At 36.2% G+C, this 23,603-nt stretch overlaps 1 pseudogene; it reads right to left on the reverse strand.

Annotated features, from left to right (window-relative positions):
- Positions 1 to 207: 207 nt before the first annotated feature.
- On the reverse strand, positions 208 to 22,903 carry LOC123784558 (importin subunit alpha-1 pseudogene; annotated as a pseudogene).
- Between the last annotated feature and the right edge of the window lie 700 nt (positions 22,904 to 23,603).

The raw sequence follows: 23,603 nt of genomic DNA on the forward strand, positions 1-23,603 counted from the left end.
GATGGGAGATTCCACATAGAAAGAAGAAACCCATTGAGAAGAGGAGCTTCATATGGTCTGTACGGTTTGGAACTGGTCAAGTATAGTTCCACTGTAAAAAGTGCTACAATAATAAAACACATTTAAAAAGAGTTCTTCGTAGAGAAACAGTAAGACAAACTTCTACCAGAGTACACAACAAACAACTTTGTGCCTCAGCTGTACAATCTAAAAGCTAAAGGTCCCAGGAGTGCCATCCTGAACTTGGAACTGACATCCTTTGGAGGTAGTTTCTGGCACAACCTTCTGATCTTCCTCTTCCTCTACAGAGAAATACTTCTCAATCAAGTTAAATGAAGCTTTGTACACAGACTCCTTTTCATGGTTTTGTAGCTTGCATTTGTCCAAACCTTCACATTCTTCCATCATTATACTAAGTTTCTCAGTTTCACTTAGTTTCTCAGCAGCCTGAAAGGCATCCAGGATAACCAGAATAATCGTGCTATCTTTTGCGTTAAAAGATGCATCAGTGGTTCTCTTATGCCACAATGAATGAGGTATACAATCTGTTCATCTGTCCCGCCACTTGTATAGTTGGTCACAGCCCAGATAGCTTCCTTTTGTGTCTTATGCTTTGCCTTAGAGAGAACACCAACAAGGAATGGGACAATCCATGACTCACAACTTGTTGTATCTGGTCCTGGAGACCAGCTGTGATGTTTGATGTTGTCCATGTGGCTTCCTTCTGAATATTAGTTTTGGGGTTTGTTAGGCTGGGAAAGACAGCAAGTTCTTCTGCATCTGTTATAACCTGAGTCTGTTCATCTGTCCCAGTGATGATATTTCCTATGGCTCTCAGTGCAAGAGTCACAGTGGGCAAATCAGTAGCTCCTACAAGCTTCACCAGTTGGGGCACACTCCTGTTTTCACAACCATTTCAATCCATTCATTTGGACCATCAGTAGGGTAGGAAATGGCCCAGCAGATATCTGCTAATACTTCTGGATCATTGTGATGCAGGAGACAAACTAAGGTAGGAAAAATCTTCTCAACAGCATCTAACAGCGGTGCAGGATTCTTGTTGTGACAAAGGTTTGAAAGTGTCCAAGTAAGGTTACGTAAGTAACCACATGCTAATGATGACATATCAGGAACTGCAAGGAGAGCCAGTAGTGGGTCAACTGCATGGTACTTGATAACCAAGACTCAAAAAACTGAACCATCACCTGCAATGTTTCCTAGAGCCCATACCGATTGTTCACTGATGTGGGCCTGGGAAGATGCAAACAGAGAAATGAATGCTGGGATAGCACCTCCATCTACCACAGCCTTGGTCTGTTCTGATGTCCCGGAAACAATGTTAGTGAGAGCCCAAGCAGATTCAAACTGAATGGGACTACAATCAGTTCTGCCCAAGAAGGACACAATTTTAGAATCAAACCCACCTGGATTATATTGTCTATGGGGGGGCTGTTCTTCCCTTGAAAGCCATTTCCTAGTAGCTTGAGTAGCCTGAAGCTGGCTTTCCAAATTGTTGCTCTTTATGCCTTTGACAATATCATCAACAGACCAATTTGCAGTGCCCTTGTTGTTGCGGTTTTCCTCCAGTGGAGAGGTAGCTTCATCAGGAAATGAGTTTAAGTTTCTCCTTTTCAGCATCTGGTCATCCTTCTTAGCTTGACTCAGCTCCACATTAACTTCTATTCGGTGCTGCTTCATTTCTGTACTGTCTTTCCCCTTGTTCTTGAATCTGTTAAGGCGGGCAGCTGGTGAATTAGCATTCTCTTTGTGGACATGGTTATGGGACAAAGGGAGAGAGCTACACAGCTGGCTGAGGCTTCCGAAGGAGGCGGTGGGGGGCGGGCAGGCTGTGGGTCAGTTGTCCTCAAAACACGTACCATGGATCAGCCCAAAGACAGATAATCGTGTTTAAACATCTTTTGATTAGCACATTGAATTCCATCTGCTACCTTGCTTCACCTTTGCCATAGAATTAAATATATTCACAAATTTTGAAGGTTAAAACTTGGAAATTGTTGGGAAGCCATTCTGCCTATCACAATATGTATTTTTTTAAAGATTATTTATTAGAGAGAGAGAGAGAGAGAGAGAGCACATGAGCAGTGGGGAGGGGCAGAGGGAGAGGGAGAAGCAGGCTTTCCACTGAGCAAGGAGCCTGATGGAGGGCTTGATCCCAGGACTCTGGGATCAGGACCTGAGCTGAAGGCAGATGCTTAACCAACTGAGCCACTCAGGTGCCCCCACAATATGTATTAAAATGAGAAAATATACTTTTAATTTAAATGATTATTTTTTAATCTCATAAATATTACTTTTAAGGGCCTTTTATTCCTTCATGTAGATATGGGCTTCCTCAACATTTCTCATTTTGCTAGTCTCCAGGAATAGGACTCTCCTCAATTTTGATGGTATGAAGATACATTTATTTTGCATGAATTTTTGAAGAATATTTTTTTGAATATAGAATTCTAAATTGACTAGGATTTACTAGTTTATTCTCATATCACTTACAAATGGCGTTTTTTCACCCTCTGGCCTCATTGTTTCTGAAGGTGGTCATCTGTCGTTTATATCACATATGCCCTGTATGCAGTGTCTCTATTCTCTGACCACTTTTAATATTTTTTCAGTTAATTTAGTTTTTTACAAGTTTCAATTAAGATGTGCCTAAATATGATTTCCTTTCCTTTTTTCAATTTTTGAGTTTCAGTGAGCTGCTTAGATTTGTGGCTTGATGCTTTTTGTCCATTTTAGGTAATTATAACATTATCTCTTCAAAGATTTTCCCTATTTTCTCTCTCTTTTTCAGCTAGTTCTTCACTTATACATATGTTAATTCCACAAATCTTAGAAGCTCTGCTTATTTATATAGTTTGTGTGTTTTTTCAGTTTATATAATATTTGTTGATATTCTGCAAATTAGAATGTGATGAAAGTAAATGAATGCTATTTGCAACATGGTAATCTTTGTAGAATTTGCATTTGTTTCTTCCTAATATGTAGTGTTATATGTGACTGTTATGTTCATATTACCTAGCTTTTTTTTTCTAGCTCCTCTAACATATTTCTTCTAATTGCTTAAAAGTCCTAATCTTCTAGTACCTATTTCTTTTTTCTATTAACATAGAATATAATATTAGTTCAGGTGATGAATTTAGTGATTCAGCACTTCCATACAAGACCCAATGCTTATCACAACAAATGTACTCCTTAATCCCCATCACCTATTTCACCCATCCCCCCACCATCCCCTCTTTGGTAACCATCAGTTTGTTCTCCAGAGTTAAAGTCTGTTTCTTGGTTTGTCTCTCTTCTCTCTGTTTTCCTTATTTGTTTTGTTTCTTAAATCCCACAAATGAGTGAAATCATAAGGTATTTGTCTTTCTCTGACTGGTTTATTTCACGTAACATTATTCTTTCTAGCTCCATCCATATTGCTGCAAAAGGCAAGATTTCATTGTTTTTTATTGCTGAGTAATATTCCATTGTATGAATATTCCATTCTTCTTTATCCATTCATCTATTGATGGATACTTGGGATGCTTCTGTAATTTTGCTATTGTAAATAATGCTACTATAACGATAGGAGTGTGTGTATCCCTTTGAACTAGTGCTTTGTATTTTGTGGGTAAATCCCAGTATGTGATTACTGGATTGTATGGTAGTCCTATTTTTAACTTTTTGAGGAACATTCATACTGTTTCCCACAGTGCCTGCACCACATTGCATTCCTATTGATAGTGCATGAGCGTTTCTTTTTCCCCACATCCCTGCCAACACTTATTGTTTCTTGTGCTTTTGATTTTAGTCCTCCTGACAGGTGTGAGGTGATGTCACACTGTAGTTTTGATTTGGATCTCCCTGATAATGACTGATGTTGAGCCTCTTTTCATGTGTCTGTTAGCTGTCTGTGTGTCTTCTTAGGAGAAATGTCTGTTCATGTCTCCTGCCCATTTTTAAATTGGATTATTTTGGGGGGAGGTGTTGATTTGTAAAAGTTCTTTAGATATTTTAGATACTAATCATTTGTCAGATGTCATTTGCAAATATCTTCTCCCATTCAGTAGGTTGCTTTGTAGTTTTGCTGGTTAATTCCTTTGCTCGTTGTTTTGATGTAGTCCCAATAATTTAGTTTTTTTTTCCCCCTTGACTCAGGAGACATCTCTAGAAAAATGTTGATATGGCCAATGTCAGAGGATTTATGGCTTTCTGGGATTTTTGTGGTTCTAGATTTTACATTTAAGTCTTTAATCCATTTTGAATTTATTTTTTGTGTATGGTGTAAGAAAGTGTCTAGCTGCCCAATTTTCCCAACACCATTTCTTGAAGAGACTGTCTTTTTCCTATTGGATATTCTTTCCTGCTTTGTTGAAGATTAATTGACCATTTAATTGTGGATTCATTTCTGGGTTTCCTCTATCTGTCTATTTTTTTGCCAGAACCATATTGTTTTGATCACTACCACTTGGTAATATAACTTGAAGTCTGGAATTGTGATGCCTTCAGCTTTGCTTTGCTTTTCAAGTTTGCATTGGCTATTCAGGTTCTTTTGTGGTTCCATATAAATTTTGACACTGTTCTAGTTCTGTGAGAAATGCTGTTGGTATTTTGATAGGGATTGCATTAAATGTGTAGATTGCTTTGAGTAGCATAGACATTTTAACAGTACTTGTTCTTCCAAACCATGAGTGTCTTTCCATTTCTTTGTGCCCTCTTCAATTTCTTTCATCAGTTTCTTACAGTTTTCAGAGTATAGGACTTCTACTTTTTTGGTTGGGTTTATTCCTAGCTATCTTATGGGTTTTGGTGCAGTTGTAAATGGGATTATTTTCTTAATTTCTCTTTCTGCTGCTTCATTGTTAGTGTATAGAAATGTAACAGATTTCTGCACATTGATTTTGTATCCTGTGACTCTGCTGAATTTATTTATCAGTTCTAGTAGTATTTTGGTCGAGTCTTTAGGGTTTTATACATATATTATCATGTCATCTGAAAATAGTGAAAGTTTTACTTTTTTCTTACCAATTTGGATGCCTTTTCTTTCTTTATGTTGTCCAATTGCTGCGGCTAGGACTTCTGGTACTATGTTGAATAAAAGTGGTGAGAGTAGATATCCTTGTCTTGTTCTGATCTGCTCTCAGTTTTTCCCCCATTGAGTATGATGTTTGCTGTGGGTTTTTCATATAAGGCTTTTATTATGTTGAGTTATGTTCCTTCTAGATGTCCTTTCTTGAGGGTTTTTATCATGAATGGATGTTGTACTTTGTGAACCTATTCTTTAGTCCTCTCCCTCATAATGCTTTAGGTATATGGTGTCATATTTCACACCATTTTGTTTTATGGATCTCCTGACTGATTGTTACAGAACTACTTCTTTTTATTGATTTTGTGTTTTTTACTTTACATACTCTCACTTATGGACTTTCCTTTCCACTCAAAGAGTCCCCTTTAATTTTTCTTGTGGGGCTGCTTTAGTGGTTATGAACTCCTTTAGTTTTTATTCATTTGAGAAACTCTTTATCTCTCCTTCTGTTCTGAATGATAGTCTTGCTGAATAGAATATTCTTGGCTGCAGATTTTTCCCTTTGAGTACTCTGAGTATATCATGCCATTCTCTTCTGGCCTGGAAAGTTTCTGCTGAAAAATCTGCTGATAACCTTATGAGGAGTCCCTTGTATATAGTCTTTTCTCTTGTTGCTTTTACATTTTTTTCTTTATCACTAGTTTTTTCAGTTTTAATGACCATGTGTCTTGATGTGGATCTCCTTAGGTTGATTTCGTTGAGGGATCTTTGTGCTTCCTGGATCTGGATATCTGTTTCCTTCCCCAGATTAGGGAAGTTTTTAGCTATTATTTCCTCAAATAAATTTTCTGCCCTCCTTTCTCTCTCTTTTGCATCTCAGATCCCTATAATGCCAACTTAATTATACTTGATGAAGTCACTGAGTTTCCTAAGACTATTCTCAATTTGCATAGTCTTTTACTCTCATTTGCTCAACTTAGTTACTTTCCATTACTCAGTGTTCCAAGCCATTAATTCATTCTTTTGTTTCTTCTATCCAGCTATTTATTCCATCGAGTGTATTTTTTATTTTATTTATTGTGGTCTTCATCTCTGGTTGGTTCTTTTTTTATCTCTTTGTTAAGGGTTTCACTGTTGTCCTCTATTCTTAAATCCAGTGAGTATCTTTATGATCATTACTTTAAATTCTCTATCAGGCATATTATTTATATCTGTTTCACTTAGGTCTCTTGCTGTGGTTTGGTCTTGTTCTTTCATTTGGGACATATGCCTCTGTCTCCTCATTTTGTCTAACACTCTGTGTCTGTTTAGGAAAGTCACCTATGTCCCCTGCTCTTTAAGGTCTGATAAAGAGGTCCTGTAGTGCCCTACAGTGTGCAGTATCCCCTGTTTCCCAGGGTCTGTTGCTTCATGAAGTGTCTCCTATGTGTCTTGCATGTGTTCTGCTTTTGAGTCCTGGCTTCTTTTTCCCTCCAGTTGTCTGCAGAGGCTCTCTTTTCCTGTACTGGACAATGTTTGGTCCCTGGCTGGGTGGGGCACATTTAAACAAAGTGTGCATTGGTCTGCTTGAGAAATGAGAACTGCTGCCACTGCTGTAAGAACCAATGCCCCACAGAAGGTGTGGGTAGGGAGACATGGTGCTGGTGAAGTTTGCTCCTATTTTCTGGGGGAGGGGGCCCCCAATGTCAGGATGGAGGCAAGCAAGACTGGAAAGCAAAGATCTGCAGAAGAATATGGAGGCATGGCTTTGTCAAAGCAAGTTAGGTAGTGAATGTGGGCAATGTGCTGATTTCCACAGGTGACTGTGTTTATGCAGAGGAGTAGGGGTAGAAAATGGGGTGTTCTAGCTCCTTTGCTCCTGGAGGTATCTCCCTGTGATCCCTGCGTCCCCAGGACAGGCTCTGATATGAGTAAAACACTCTCCCTCCCATGTGCCCCAGGTATTTTTCAAATGCTCCTTCCATTGCTGTACCTACCCTGGCTATTTATCATGCTGTCTCTTTTATCAGCTTTTTAATGCCCTCTGGGCTCTCCTGGAGTGGAGCCCACTGTTTGGGTTGTTGTTGTTGTTGTTGTTTAATTCCAGGCTTTAAGTCACACTGGTTTTAAGAACTCATGAAATTCAGCCCTGTCTCTCTTTCAAAGCCAAATGTTATGGGGATTTGTCTTCCCCATGCAGGCTCCCCCATGTGCTATTCTGTTTCTCAGCCTTCTCTGTGACCCCAGCTTCCTTCCCACTATGGATGGCCACCGTTCATTTTGCTCCCAAACCTCATCTCCACCTTTTTTCTTGCCTTCTTCTCTGTGGTCTCCTCTCTATCTTAAGATGCGGAATTTGTTCTGCCAGTTTTCAGGTCATTTTTCAGGTTATTTACACTGATGTGAGGGTACCCCAATTGTATCCATGGAATGAGGCGGGCTTAGGGTCCTCTTTCTCTGCCATCTTCCCAGCCTCTGAAATCTTCTAGGTCCTACTTCTAGGCTATCTGAGGATTTGCTCTCATTGTCTGTTTTTCCCCTTTGAATATGAATCATATTCCCAGTTCTTCATGTCTCGTAATTGTTGACTGCATTCCTGCTATTGCGTATGTGAGAAAACAAAAGTAAATGATGTTTGTCCAAGAAAAGAAAATGTCATTGCTACCGTAGGAGCTAAGTCAATCCAATCAGTAGTTGAGCTGTTATTGAACTTTATTTGCTTTAGTTAGAGTCATTTTTTCACCACTAGATTTGACTATTTTCAGGACAGGATTTAAACTTTTTTTTTTCTTTATAGCAAGACTTGGGATCTGAGTATTGACAAAACACTGGAGATCTCTCTGTTTCAGAGTCTAGTGACCAGTTTTCCAAACGATGATTGATTTCTCTGTGCTTTACAGCACACTTCCCAGCTTTTTGGATCACTACGTATTTCTCTTTGCTCTCTAATGTGAGTGTTCTGCCCCATCTTCAGGAATTGCAGTGCTCTTGGTGAAAGCTCTTTTTCCATCTCCACTTGAGGCAGAGGGACTAGCACACACGCAGGGGATCATGTTCCACTTAGTGCTCTCCCCATGCAGTTAGTGAACTATTGATGTGCCTTCAGGAAGATCCTTTGTGCGTTGGGGTAGTGGGCTCCAGTGCTTACTTTCAGTTCTTCTCTGCCATCGCTTTATCCCACATGTACAGTGTAGGCCCTGTGGGACAGAACTGGTGGGTAGGGGCAGGTTTTCTCTCCATTTTGGGCTCTAATTCATTATACAATTTACATGCAGCCGTTGAAATTTCATTAAAAGTGTGGATGGCTTCTCCTTATCCCAATCTATGGGAGATTTGTTCCTTTTCCCATTATTATTCAGTGATTGAAGCCAGCAATGCATGTTTATTTCTGGTTTCAATTTATCTAGATTTTTTTACATCTAAAATCTCTGATGGTTTTAAAAATTATGATCTCATAGCTTATCCAGTATATTCTAATTACTTTGGGAGTGATTTTATACCCAAAATGTCTACGTTTTAACTGGAAGCAAAAATACCCTTTGGTAAAAACTTTTGTTTTCTCTTTGATGAATTATCAGAGCAATTTTGAAAAGTGTTATTGCTATTAAAATTGAAAACAGTTTTAATTATACTTCATACAAAATGTTTCATTCCGTGTATATTAGAAGCTGAGAATACAGTAGTGGGTCTCTGCTTTTCTTTTCAAAATGACTCTGGATAGTGTTAAATGTGGTAAATTTAATGTCGTCTTTTTCAGGGGTTAGTCAGTTTTGCTTTGTGGCAGCCATTTATGTTTCAAAACAGCTACAATGTGCTAAATAGTGGATGTGGCTTTTGCATACCTGATTGAGTATATAAATCACCTTATGGACATGGACTAACATTCACGGAAGTTGCTACCAGGTGGCAATGCAAAGTTGTAATTAGCTATAGTACCTAATTATAGCACTTCAATATCAGGGTGTGGAAAATCATTAGGACTCTAAGACAATATATGCCTTATTAAAATATAACCAGGCATCAATAGTATATTACCTTCTGTTAGAGGAGTGTGAACTTGAAAATACACAAGAAGAATTAAAATATGTGTGTACATTATTCTGTATTATAGAATTATTTGAGGGGACAGAAAAATACATATAGATGATTAAGATGATAATAATTAGGAATTCAGAGAAAATTAAATAAAATAGACACAGTTAAATCACAAATGATATAAAATAAGTTGCTGTAGTCTTTTTGCAGTATGAGAAAAAAGTTGAGCTCTGAGCTGTCTAGGTGTTCACCTGTGTCAGCATGGTTTTTATTGGTAGAGTGGTGGAACTTACAAATGTATATTAGATCATAATAGGGAAAGGATTTTAATTCCTGTAGCTTTAGATGTTACCTGTGATATGTAGTTTTTAAAATTGTTCCTCCAAGCCACATATTCTTTTGCTTAATCTTTCTTTAAGTTTCAGAAAACCATATTTGAACAGTTATCCTCATTAATTAGAGTCTTATTTAAGACTTCAAGAATTCCTCAAATCCCTAGGAACTCCCTTGAGCAGAAACCCACCTAAGTGTCAATTCTCTTACCCCAAGCCTCACCACCCAAGTTTGGACTATCCATAGGAGGTATGCCACGAGTTACTGAAACAGATTGCCAGCAATGTTCTCTTCCTTCAGGCTGGCCATCCTCAATGATGCTCCCTTCACATCTGTTCAAGGGTTCCCCATCACTCTTACTGATAATATGATTAACATGAGAATACCAATTATTTCATAAGGATGGTATCTACAAGTTCTACCAGAATTTCAGGTAATAAATGCATCCTCTAAATTATCCATAAGTAGTAAAATACCACTTGATACATTTTGTCATACTCTGTCACATCAGATTCAGAATGTTCTCCTGTCCCTTTGTGGTGCCCTCCCAGAGAAGTTCATTATAAGGATTTCTTCAGCTTCTTCCTGTAGCCTCTCTCCATTGGTCTCAAACTCTACATCACAGTGTTGAGTGTGGGTTGTTTTCAGTTCTTTATTTTTCTCTCCCTCACCCGTGCACAAGAAACTTCACAAACACATCCTATATTTTCTTCCAGCAAAAACTCAAAAAATCTCTTATAAACTAACTTACACAAATTGACTCAAGCTCCCCATCTTCTCCAGTTAATTGGAAACACTTTGATCAGCTAAAATTCTCTCTGGAATAATGTAAGATGTGATATACCTGCCTTAATTTTGAAAGTCCTAAACCCCATTTTCCTTTTGGCTTTCCAGAATTGCTCTAAAAGTATTTTTTCCAACATGGCAACAGAACTTCTCACATTCTCCCTTTGATTCTGAATTTACACATACAGAACAATTATTTAGTCTTTTATGCCGACATCTCCCAATTTTTACCAGTCTGCTGTAAAAGAGGCTCTCTTTCTAATTCTGATTCTCAAGATATCTTGATGCAAAATTTCTCCAGCTGATTCAACTGAGCAACTCATAAAACTACATTGTTAATCTGTTATCGGAATGGATTCTTACAATTACATTTTCAAGCAACATTCCTCTCTGACCAATTTAAAATAGTGTATGCTGGCTTGTGATCAAAAAACAAAACAAAACAAAATAAAAAACCATGAAAAAACAAGGCTTATAAACCAATTTATAAAGAAAAATTTTCATATAAGCATATGAAGCTGAAGTAGTTTGTCTTTCAAGGTTTAACAGCAGATCTGACATAAATACTCAGAAAAGCATAACCCGTTCCTATTTGTCATTATCCATTATTCTCAAGAACAGTATACCCACACAGAGCAAGCCCTAGAGTTACTGGAAGTGAGTTTCTGAGGGGGTTTCTTCTCTCGCTTATTTTTATAGTTAAAAGGAGCTAACTCCAGCTGCTTTTTATTGTGAGAACTTTGTACAAGAAATCACAATTCTTTATTCCCTCTATTGCCAACCTTAAGTCCTTAAGAGCAAACCATACTCTATCAAGTTTTATCTTGGTAAAATAAGCTTTGTTTCTTCCTTTTTTCCTCCAAAATTTCAAGACAATAAAATGAGTGTAGTGCTATTTAAGCAGTGAAAAAAGAAACACGATGTTGAGCTGCACCCTAAAGACATGTCTTTTGTATTATAATGCTTTTTATCCACAGATGTTAGTTGAAAATTGATATAATGGTGTTTCTTGTAAGTCTACCAGAAACAAAACAAAACAAAAAACATTTAAAAAGTAGAATAGATGTAATTGTATGTGATAAATGAGCCTGGTGGAATTGTACTAGAAACCCATAGGGAATAATTATCAGTGGCACCTGCAGAGGAATTATAAGCAGCTGCAGAATTTGATTTTTGAATAAGAAAATAGGAAAAATAACTTAAAAACTGGTATTAAGAATTGAAAAGTTACAGATCAGAATATGGAATGAGAAGATGATTTAATCAGGATTTCAATCCAAAAATAATATGGTGAAACATACCTAGAGCTTTTTTTTTTTTTTAATCATGGGAAAAAAATGTACAGGTTCATTTAGGGAGGAGATAGGAGAAGCATCGCGTGTAAGTTTCACACAAAAATTGTGAGTCACACTTAGGAATATAGAAGTGTCTGAATTAAGAAATTGGTTTGTTAGCATGCTTAATAACACGTATATAAACTCTGAAGACAAAGAGATGCCCAATCTACTGTGTCATCTACAAGCTACATGGTCTTTGAAAGTTATCTGGCATTTCTGATCATTTGTTTACATACTTTTGTGGTGAAGATCAAATGAATTTGTATTTGTTTTGTGCTTTGTGCAGAGCTTAGTGCATACTACATATTTAGAAAAGGTGTATTCTCATTTTATCCCTTTTTATTGGTAATTTTACAAAACTTAAGGTCTTGAATATAGATAGTTAAATGATATATGCACAAAGGCAATTTGCATTATTTGAAGTAGTTATGTTCTATAAAGTGTCTGTGAACACTGCTCTCAGAGGAAACACACAGGTTCCTGTGAGCCTCTGGTCACATTCTCATCAACCTGTCAATACATGACCTTGTTTCATGTGTTTTTCTGTTTAGAAATCCTATGTAATACATATTATTTGTTAATTCATTCCTGAACAAAGCTGATCTAGCCAGTGTACAGTTGACTCTTGAACAATACGGTTTTGAACTATGTGGGCCCACTTGTATGCAGATTTTTTTTCAATAAATACAGTACAGTACTGTAAATATATTATGTCTTATGATGTTCTTTATAACATCTTCTTCTGTCTAGCTTACTTTATTGTAAGAACAAAGTATATACTATGTATCACATACAAAATATGCGTTAATCAACTGTTTATATTATCAGTAAGCCTTCCAGGCATTAATAGGGGAGTAGTAGGTACATTTTGGGGGACTCAGAACTTATACATGGATTTTTGTGCAGGTGGTCAGCACCCTTAACCCCCACATTGTTCAGGGGTCAACTGTATTTTCTTCATAAGGCACATCACAGCCTTCTTACATTTAGGGAACTATGCAGCACTTTAGCACTACACTTGGGGGCTGTTTTAAACAAACAAACAAAACATCAACAAAGATTAAAAAATCATGGTCTTAAATGTATTACAAAAAAGACACTTGTTTATAGCACGAGATCTGACCAAGGCAGAGTGTTTGTTGCCTTGTTTGACCTGAGTTAGGAACATGCTCATTGGGTGACTCAAATGTTTCTCTGCTCCCTGCATGTCCACAAACAACTGCAAAGTGCTGTGTATTGATTTTGGATAGACTGCATTTTTCCTCTCAAATGAGATAACCGCAGAGGAAAAAAGAATGGAGAGTGTTTGGTACCCTAGTTTTCATATATATTAATATAATTATTTGTATTGTTGAAGGCTCAAAATTGAAGATTTCAAACTTGGAGAGAGTCAAAAGAAGGCAGACCATCAAACACTGCATGACTATTATTTTAATTGAGGAGAGTGGTGGGAATATTCAGAAATGTTTTGAACTTAGGCTAACCTGAAAATGATTTAAGTGAGTTATTTGAAACTTAAGAGTTATAGGTTCTTAAACTGACTGTAAAAACAAAAGAAAATTAAGTGCAGCAAAAAAATAATTGAAAATTAAATTCCATCAACAGGAAAATAGTGAATCACTGCTGGAAAATTAGTCCTGGGATAAATGTTGAAATGCAGACACACAAAAAAAAAAAGTATTCCTTTTCTGAAGTAACTGAGAACTCCCTGATGTTGGATTGTATCTCTTTTTTCTGGTAAAACCTCATCCCATGAGATTATTATGGGACATACCTTTCTCTTAAACCAGGCTGACCTACTCTTCTTGAAGCTCTGTTGGTTGAGTTTTTCCACAATTGAATAATCTAGAATAATTCAATTTCTACGAGGAATATACCTACTAGTGGTTGTTTTTCTAAGAGCCTATATAGAGTTGTGCATATTAGTAAGGTAGGATAAGACGAACAACTCCACCACGGAGTGTCAATGTTGTTTGAAAAAGAAGAGAAACCAGCAACTCAAGCATAACCCCTTCCAGTATCACTTAGTCTGCATGTATCTCTTCATCTCTAATGTACTTAACCTCCTACATACCTCAGTCATTGCACTTCTTCCTTTTTTCTCATTCTATAATGTATTCCACTGTCTTCTGCCCACCTCTTTATTTTCCCTCTGTAAGAATACTGTCCTTGAAAATAGAGACTATGTCTTATTCATTAATGTGGTTTAAATCTTTACACTGTACTAGGTACATTGAGCATTTTTCAAAGAAGTTTATCAAGTGGGGGCAGGAAGAGAGCTAGAATGAGCTAGAGATAGGGCCAGAGGCTGAAAGTTATGAAATTCAGTTGTAATAACATGGTGAGAGGCGGCCCACTGCATGTCACAAAGAGAGGAGAGAGAGTGTCTGTTTCCAGCTGGGCAGTAAAGATGGTCTGGCTGCCTTTTCCTCCAGCTGTTTTTTGATGATGCCATTTATACGTCAATATTCACTCAGAAAAAAAAATTCTCTCTCCAATATTCTGTTTATGTAAGATTAGGTTTCTGAACTCTCTTTTTTTATTCTCATTCTGTTATAGAGGGGAAGAAAGCTAAGGACCATGAGTTCGTTTATTTTTTAATATATGCTGATTGTTATTACTAATTTCAGTCAAAACCAATAGGTTCAAATGGATACTTTTCCTAATTGGTGAACTACCCCTAGGTACATAGGCCTTCTGTGTGTGTGTGTGTGTGTGTGTGTGTGTGCATGCACACGCAGATGTACATTTGTGTGTATACTGAATCAGACAATGTATCCAAGGAGTATGTATTAAGAAAGCATAACGTGGAGACAGCACTTGTGGAAGAAGAATCTCAGAAGCAGAACTGACTGTAAGAACATATGCTTCCTTAGAAATATGCAACATATTAAAGAGGGGAGTGTCAGATATACCAAAAGATGTAGAAGAAAGGTCTAAATCAGTGTGATGTTTACTTTAAAGGACTCAGGCACTGCAGGTAATATCCATTATTAACATATAATAGCAATCCCCCACAAAACTCCTGTCATACTAATGATATCACCCAGCAGATAGTAAAATATTCTCAATCAAAACAAAGACAGAAACTTTACAACTTGACAGACGCAGTCAAATAATTATGGAAGAATATATGTCTGAGGGCCTAGCCAATTTCCGATGTCTACTTTAGGACTACGTGAGACAAATCTGGAAGTTTTCAAATTGATCGTTAAAGAGTTTAAACTCTGGGAATGCTCACTAGACTTTCAGTCCCCAAATCAGTCATCAGAAATACTATTTACAGAAAATGCCAAATCATGGGCAGCCTGAATTGACAAAGGTAAATGGCTTGTGTCACCTCTTCACAATTTCTAGTTTCTCCAAATAATGCATTCTCTGTCGTCTTTTATTAAAAATATTTTTTTGTCTGAAAACATTTTCACATGCATTCATGTCATTTAATGCTTTTTATTGTTGACGCTTATATCTTTTACTACTTGAGAAAAACTTTGTAGTTTCTCTTCTGGTAATATCTCTTTAAAAAAAAAAGAAACAAGAATTGTTTTATTTTGATGAATTTTTTTTTCATGGAACAAATTGTCATAGAGTAGCCTCTCAAAATTAAAGGTTTAAGAAAAGTATATAGTAAATTCATTATGCTGTCTGTCACTACTGGCCAGACATGCTTACAACACTTCTGGTATGAATTCAGAGCTGTATTACAGTAGATAGAATAATCAACAACAACAACAACAACAAAAAAGAATAATCAACAACAATTAACTTCATTACTTTGCATTATTTGGGTATGGCATAATGAAATAACTATATATACCATGTGTAATAATTAGTTTCATAGGAACAGTCCACAGTCTTGTTGGTATTTCAGATATACCTGGATGTTGTACGTCTCATTATCATATTCCAATACTCAGTTTTCATCACTTCTTTCTTTCTTTCTTTCTTTCTTTCTTTCTTTTCTTTCTTTCTTTCTTTCTTTTCTTTCTTTCTTTCTTTCTTTCTTTCTTTCTTTCTTTCTTTCTCTTTTTCTTTCTTTCTTTCTTTCTTTCTTTCTTTCTTTCTTTCTTTCTTTTTCTTTCTTTCTTTCTTTCTTTCTTTCTTTCTTTCTTTCTTTCTTTTTCTTTCTTTCTTTCTTTTCTTTCTTTCTTTCTTTCTTTCTTTCTTTCTTTCTTTCTTTCTTTCTTTCTTTCTTTCTTTCTTTTTCTTTTCTTTCCCTCCCTTCCTTCCTTCCTTCCTTCCTTCCTTCCTTCCTTCCTTCCTTCCTTCCTTCCTTCCTTCCTTCCTTCCTTTCAGATTTTATTTATTTATTTGACAGAGAGAGACAGCCAGCGAGAGAGGGAACACAAGCAGGGGGAGTGGGAGAGGAAGAAGCAGGCTCCCAGTGGAGGAGCCTGATGTGGGGCTTGATCCCAGAACGCCGGGATCACGCCCTGAGCCGAAGGCAGATGCTTAACGACTGAGCCACCCAGGCGCCCCTTCATCACATTTTTCTTACGAATATAAAAGATTATACAAAGAGGCTGACTTTTGTCAACTGCCTATTGCCTGTTTTTACCTTTTCTAAATTTTTTTTATTGAAGTATAACCAACATACAGTATTGTAGCAGTTTCAGGCATACAAGATAATGACTCAACAATTCCATATATTTCTCAGTGCTCATAAAGACAAGTATACTCCTTTATCTGTTTTACCCAGCTCTCCACCTACCTCCCCCTGGCAACCATGACTTCTCTGTATTTAAGAGTCTGCTTTTGTTTGTCTCTTTTTTTTTCTTTGTTCATTTCTTTTGTTTCCTAAATTCCACATATGAGTAAAATCATGGTATTTGTGTTTTTCTGACTTATTTTACTTAGCATCCTACCCCTTAGGTCTATCTCTCTTGTTGCAAAAGGCAAGATTTCATTATTTTTTATGGCTGAGTTATATTCCATTGCATATTTCTTTATTATCTATTCACTTATGGGTGGACACTTGGGCTGCTTCCACATCTTGACTATTGTAAATAATGCTGCAATAAACATAGGGTTGCATATTTCTTTTTGAATTAGTGTTTTTGTTTTCTTTGGGTAAATACACGGTAGTGGAATTACTAGATCATATGGTAATTCTACTTTTAATTTTTTGAGGAATCCATACTATTTTGCACAGTGGCTACACCAATTTGCATTCCCAACAACAGTGCACGGAGGTTTTCCCTTTTCTCCACATCCTTGCCAACACTTGTCATTTTGTGGTTTTGATTTTAGCCAACTGCCTAAACTGTATTTGACTCACTACTGATTTTAGCCAACTGCCTCACTATTGCTTTTTTTTAACTTTTTAAGTTAAAAATTAATATCAGCATTTTTATATATTAACGTGTATTGCATTTATTTAGTAAAAGTATTATAACTTTCAATTTATTGTTTGCAGTAGCAAAAGATTGAAAGTTAACTTAAATCTAACATAAGAGTGACTAAGTCAATTGTAGCACACCCATACCATGCAGCCATTAATTAAATAATGAGTAGGTCTATCTGTGCTATAGTAAATCAATCTCCAGGAATATATTATATTTAAAAAATCAAAGGACAAGGTGATCACAATATACATAGATGTGTGTGATTTACAGATATTTAGTATATTTATGTACTTCTGCATTTATTTTATGTTTTTTAATGTTTTTATTTTTCATTGAGGTATAGTTGACATGAAATATTGGTTTCAGGTGTAAAATATAATTTATGTTCATGTAAATTATGAAATGAATGTCTCAATCACCTTTACACATCCCCTCAAACCCTTTCCTCTGGTAACCACCATTTTGTTCTCTGTATTTATGAGTCTGTTTCTGTTTCGTTTTGTTCATTTTTTTTTTTATTCCACATCTAAGTGAAATCATACAGTATTTATTTTTCTGTGTAATTTCTCTCAGCATAATACCTTCTAGGTCCATCCATCCTGTTGCAAATAATAAGATTCCATTCTTTTGTTATGGCTAATATTTCATTCTTTTTTTATGGCTAATATTTCACTGTGTGTGTGTATATATATATTTATATATATATATATACACCATACGTACTTCATCCATTTATCTATCAATAGACACAGGTTGCTTCCATATCTTGGTTATTGTAAATATTGCTTCAATGAATGGAGTGCATATATCTTTTTGAAGTAGTATTTTCATTTTGTTTAGATAAATACCCAGAAGTGGGATTGCTGGATGGCGTGGTAGTTCTAGTTTTAATTTTTTGAAGAAATTCCAGACTGTTTTTCACAGTGGTTGTACCAATTTACTTTCTCACCAACATTGCATGAGGGTTCTCTTTTCTCCACATCCTCATCAACACATGTTATTTATCTTTTTGATAATAGCATTCTCACAAGTGTAAGTACCGTCTCATTGTGGTATTGATTTAGGTTTCCCAGATGATTAGTGATATTGAGCATTTCATATGCCTATTCACCATCAGTATGTCTTTTTTGGAAAAATGTCCGTTCGTATTTTCTGCCCATTTTTTAATTGAGTTGTTTCTTTTTGTTGTTGAGTTGTGTTCTTTATATATTAAATATTAAGATATATTAAGATATTAAGATATCCTACCTTTTTGGATATATCATTTCCATTTCCAAATCTTCCAAAAGATTTTCCCATTCAGTAGATTGCATTTTTATTTTGTTGATGGTATCCTCTGCTCTTCCAAAGCTTTTAGTTTGATGTGGTCCCATTTTTCTTTTTTCTTTTTTCTTTTCTTTTCTTTTCTTTTCTTTTCTTTTCTCTCTCTCTCTCTCTTTTTTTTTTTTTTTGTTGCCCTTGCATAAGGAGACAGATCCAAAATAATGTTTAGAGCTTAAAACATGTTTTCTTCTAGGAGTTTTGAGGTTTCATGTCTTACATTTAGGTCTTTTATCAATTTTGAGTGTATTTTTCTATATGGTGTAAGTAGGTGGTTCAGTTTTGCCTGTTTGTATGTACATGTCACTTGTCCCAACATCAGTTATTTAAGAGACTATATTTTCCCCATTGTACATTATTGCCTCATTTGTTGTAGATTAACTGTATAAGTATGGGTTTATTTCTGGGATCTCTGTGCTGTTCCTTTGACCTCTGTGTCTGTTTTTGTGTCACTACTACGCCATTTTGATTATTTTACCTTTATAGTATAGTTTGAATCAGGGAATGTGATACTTCCAGATTTGTTTTTCCCTCAAGATTGCTTTGGCTATTTGGGTTCCATACAAATGTTACAATTATTTGTTCCAGTTCTGTGAAATTTTCAATTGGTATCTTGACAGAGATTGCTCTGGATAGTATAAACATTTTACCAGTATTAAGTCTTACACTCCATGATCACAGTAAGATTCAATTACTTGTGTCCTGTTCAATTTTTTTCTTCAGTGTCTTATAGTTTTCATACCTCCTTGGTTAAATAAATTTCTACATATTTTACTCTTTTTGTTGTAAGTGTAAATGGGATTTTTAAAATTTCTGTTTCTGCTAGTTTGTTTATAGCATATAGAAATGCAACAGATTTCTCTATATTAATTTTATATCTTGAAAGTTTACTGAATCCATTTATTCTAATAGTTGTTTTTCTTCCACTAGTCTTTAGGGTTTTCTTTAGTATCCTGCCATCTGCAAAGAATAAGTTTTACTTCTTTCTTACCAATTTGGATATCTTTATTTTTCTTGTCTGATTACTGTGGTTAAGACTTCCAGTACAATGTTGAATAAAGGTGAAAGTGGGCATCATTGTCTTGTTCTTGATCTTAGAGGAAAAGTTTTCAGTTTTTCACCACTGAGTATGATGTGCTGTGGGTTTGCCATACATGGTCTTTATTATGTTGAGTTACCCTTTCTGAAAATTTTTATCATAAATGGATGTTGAATTTTGTCAAATGTTTTTCTGTGTTAAGATGATCGTATGATATTTATCTTTCATTTTGCTAATGTGATATACCATCTTGATTAATTTATGCATACTGAACCATCCTTGCGTCCTTGGAATAAACTGTACTTGATCATAGTGTATGATTCTTTTCATGTATTGTTGAATTGAGTTTGCTAATCTCTTGATGAGAATTTTTGCATATCTACTTATCAGGACTACTGGTCTATAATTTTCTTTTTCTGTAATGTCTTTGTTAGATTCTGGTATCAGCATAATGCCAGCCTCATAGAATGAGTTTGGAATCCTTCCTCTTTATTTTATTTTGGAATTTGTTTGAGAAGTATAACTCTTCTTTAAATATTTGGTAGAATTTATCTGTGAAGTCATCAGATCCTGGACTTTTGTTTCTTGGAAGATTTTTGATTACTGGTTCAATTTCACTACTACTTACTGATCCATTCAGATTATTATTTCTTCTGGATTCAGTCTTGAAAGGTTGTAAATGTCTAGGAATTCATCCATTTCTTCTAGGTTGTCAAATTTGTTGATGTATAATTGTCCATAGTAGTCTCTTACAGTACTCTGTATTGCTATGGGTCATTTATAACTTTTTTAAATTTCTGATTTTATTTGTTTATCTTTTCAAAGTACCACCTCTTAGATATATTGATCTTTCCTAATTTTTTAGTCTCTATTTTATTTCTTTCTGCTATGAACTTTATTATTTCCTTCTTTCTGCTAATTCTATTCCTCTAGTTTCTTTAGGTGTGAGGTTACACTGTTTAAGACTTTTTCTCATTTCTTGAGGTAGGTCTGCAGCACTATGAACTTCTCTCTCAAAATTGCTTTTGCTGCATCCCATAGATGTAAAATGTTATTTTTCCATTTGCACTCTTAGCAGCCTATTTTTGATATTTATTGGATTTCTTTGTTGACCCATTGGTTGTAAGTGGCATGTTGTTTAGCCTACACATACTTTTATTGTTGCCAGTTTTGTTTAGTAATTTATAGTTTCATAATGTTGTCAAAAAAGATGCTTGATATGATTTCAGTCTTTAAATTTATTGAGACTTATTTTTTGGTTTAATATGTCATCTATCCAGGAGTATGTTCTATGTGCACTTGAAAAGAATGAGCAGTCTACTATTTTTAGATGGAACATTCTGTATCTTAATAATAGATATCTATTAAGTCCATCTGGCCTAATGTGTCATTTAAGGCCATCATTTTGTTACTGATTTTCTCTCTGAATGATCTATCTATTGATGTAGGTGGGATTTAAAGTTCCTTACTATTTTTAGATTGCTGTCAGTTTCTCCCTTGTATCTGCTAATATTTGCTTTATATATTTAGGTGCTCCTGGGATTGGTGAATTGATATTTACTATTTGTATATCCTCTTGTTGAATTGAGCTCTTTTTCATTATGTAATTCTTTTCATTGTCTTTTGTTTGAGTCTTTGTTTTAAAGTCCATTTTCTCTGATATAAGTTTTGCAGCTCTGGCTTTCTTTTTGTTTACATTTGTGTAGAATCTCTTGTACATCCCTTTACTTTCAGTCTGTGTGTATCGTTAGAGGTTTGAAGTGAGTCTTCTGAAGGCAACATGTACATGGGCCTTTTTGTTTTTTTATCCATTCAGTCACACTGTGTCTTTTGATTGGAGCTTTTAATCCATTTACATCAGAAGTAATTATTGATAGGTATGTACTTAATGCCATCTTGTTCATTATTTTCCAGTTCTTTTTCACTTCTCTGTTTTTTTCTTTTTATCTCTTCCCTTGTGATTGATCACTTTTTTTAGTGTTAAGTTTGGATGTCGTTCTCTCTCTTTCTATCTCTCTTTTTCTTCTTGTATCTGTTAGAGGTTTTTGAATTGTGGTCGTCATGAGGTTCTTATATAACAACCTATAAATACATCAGTTTAGGTGTTGGGCACGTAAGTTGTAACGTATTCTAAAAGCACTATATTTTTACTACCTCCTCCAGGTTTTTTGTTTTTGGTGTCATAATTTACATCCATTTATTTTGTGTATCCCTCAAAATAATTATTGTTTATATGATTGATTTTTGTTCCTTTTTCTTTTAGCCTTCATGCTAGCCTTATAAATGATTGATCCACAACCTTTACTGTATGTTTGCTTTTACCAGTGAGTTTATTTCTTTCATGACTCTTTTGCTTGTGGTTATGTCCTCCCTACTCCCTCTCACTTAAAGAAAACATTTCTTGTAAAGCTGGTTTTGTAGTAATGAACTTCTTTAATTTTTCTTTTTTCTGGGAAACTCTTTAGCTCTCCTTTAATTCTGAGTGATAAGCAGGTAGAGTATTCTTGGTTGTAGTTTTTTTTTTGTTGTTGTTTGTTTTTTGTTTTTTGTGGGTTTTTTTGGCCTTTCAGCACTTTGAATACATCAAACCACTCCCTTCTGGCCTGTAAAGTTTTGCTGAAAAATCAGCTGATAGCCTTATGGGAGTTCCCTTGTACATAACTAGATGTTTTTCTCTTGCTGCTTTTGAAATTCTTTATTTTTAATTTTTTTTGAAAGATTTTGTTTATTTATTTGAGAGAGAGAGAGAGAGAATGAGAGGGGAAGGGTCAGAGGGAGAAGCAGACTCCCTGTTGAGCAGGGAGCCTAATGCAGGACTCAGTCCTGGGACTCCAGGATCATGACCTGAGCTAAAGACAGTTGCTTAACCAACTGAGCCACCCAGGCGCCCCTATTTTTAATTGTATGTGTCTTGCTGTGGACCTCTTCGGGTTCATCTTGTTTGGGGCTCTTTGTGATTCTTAGAACTGGATGTTTGTATCCTTCCCCAGATTAGGGAATTTTTCAACTATTATTTCTTCAAAATGTTTTCAGCCCTTCTCTCTCTCTTCTTCTTTGATCCTTATAATGCAAATGTTAGTATGTTCATGCTGTCACAGAGGTCACTTATACTATCCTTATTTTAAAAAATTATATTTTCTTTTGCCGTTCTGCTTGAATGTTTTCCACTATCCTGTGTTCTAGGTCATTGATCCATTGTTCTGCATCATACAATCTGCTGTTGAATCACTGTAGTGTATTTTTCATTTCAGCCATTAAATTCTTAAGCTCTAATTGGTTTTTAGACTTTTCTATTATCTCTTTATCACTTAAGTTTACTATATCCATTTTGTTCTTTTTCTAACATTTTTTTCTTATTCTTTCATTTGGAATGTATTTCTTTGTTTCTTCATTTTGAAAAACTCTGAGTTTGTTTCCATGTATTAAGTAGATCAGCTATGTGTCTTTGTCTTGAAGGAGTGGCCTTATGTAGGAGATCCAGAAGTTAACCCCTCTTGGTCACCAGAACCAAGCACTCTGGGGGATCCCCTGTGAGGTCTATTTGTGCCCTCCTATCATGATTGGGCTGCAACAGCTGCAGGTGCATTGGTGGGTGTGGCTGGTCCCTAATCCAGCTAGGTGCAATGCCCAGTTGCAATTGCCACAGGTGGGCAGGGCTGGCCCCTTGCATAGCTGGCTGAGGCCAGGCTGCAGCTTCCACTAACATGATGGTGGACGGGCTGGCTTGCCCTGGGAAAGGAGCTCTTTTGGGACAGTTCTCGTCCTGGTCAAGGCCACCCACTTAGTGTGGCACAGCAGCAGCCGCTTTGGGAGGGGCACCTGTCCCAGCCAAAATCCCTCACCAGGTATTATGGCAGGCCAGGAGCCAATGGAGTAGCACAGGCCAGAGTGGGCAGGTTTGGTCCATAGAGGAATGCTGGAGTGGGGCATTCAGTGCTAGTTAGCAAGGTAGATGGAGAGTGTCAGAAAAGGCACCTTGCCAGTGCTGGGTTAGCTAGGTAGGAGGAGAGTTTAAAAAAAAAAAATTGCATCTGCTAGCCATTCCATTCCCAGAGGACGTTCCTTCAGATCATTGCTCCTTTAGAAAATACCCTAAAATTAGTAAGTCTCTTTCACATATGGCTCAGGCACTTTTCAAACTGCTGCCTCTGCACTGGGACTCAGAGCAAGCGAGTTTGGGTGTGGGCCTTTTAAGTGTAAAGTCTCAGTTTCCTATAGCCCTCTGGCTCTCTGGGATTTAGCCACACTGGTTTTCAAACCAAGACCTTGGGGGCAGGGGGCTCATCCTCCCACTGCAGTTCCCAGAGGTCAAGGTGACAAATGTGGAGCTTAAATCCTATTTCCACAAGGAGGACCTCTGTGTTTGTGTTACCCCTCCCACGTGTGTGTCAATATTCAGGGGTATG

The sequence above is a fragment of the Ursus americanus genome, chromosome 27 (assembly GCF_024610735.1).
Source record: "Ursus americanus isolate L20-20 chromosome 27, mUrsAme1.1.p, whole genome shotgun sequence".
Taxonomy (NCBI): domain Eukaryota; kingdom Metazoa; phylum Chordata; class Mammalia; order Carnivora; family Ursidae; genus Ursus; species Ursus americanus.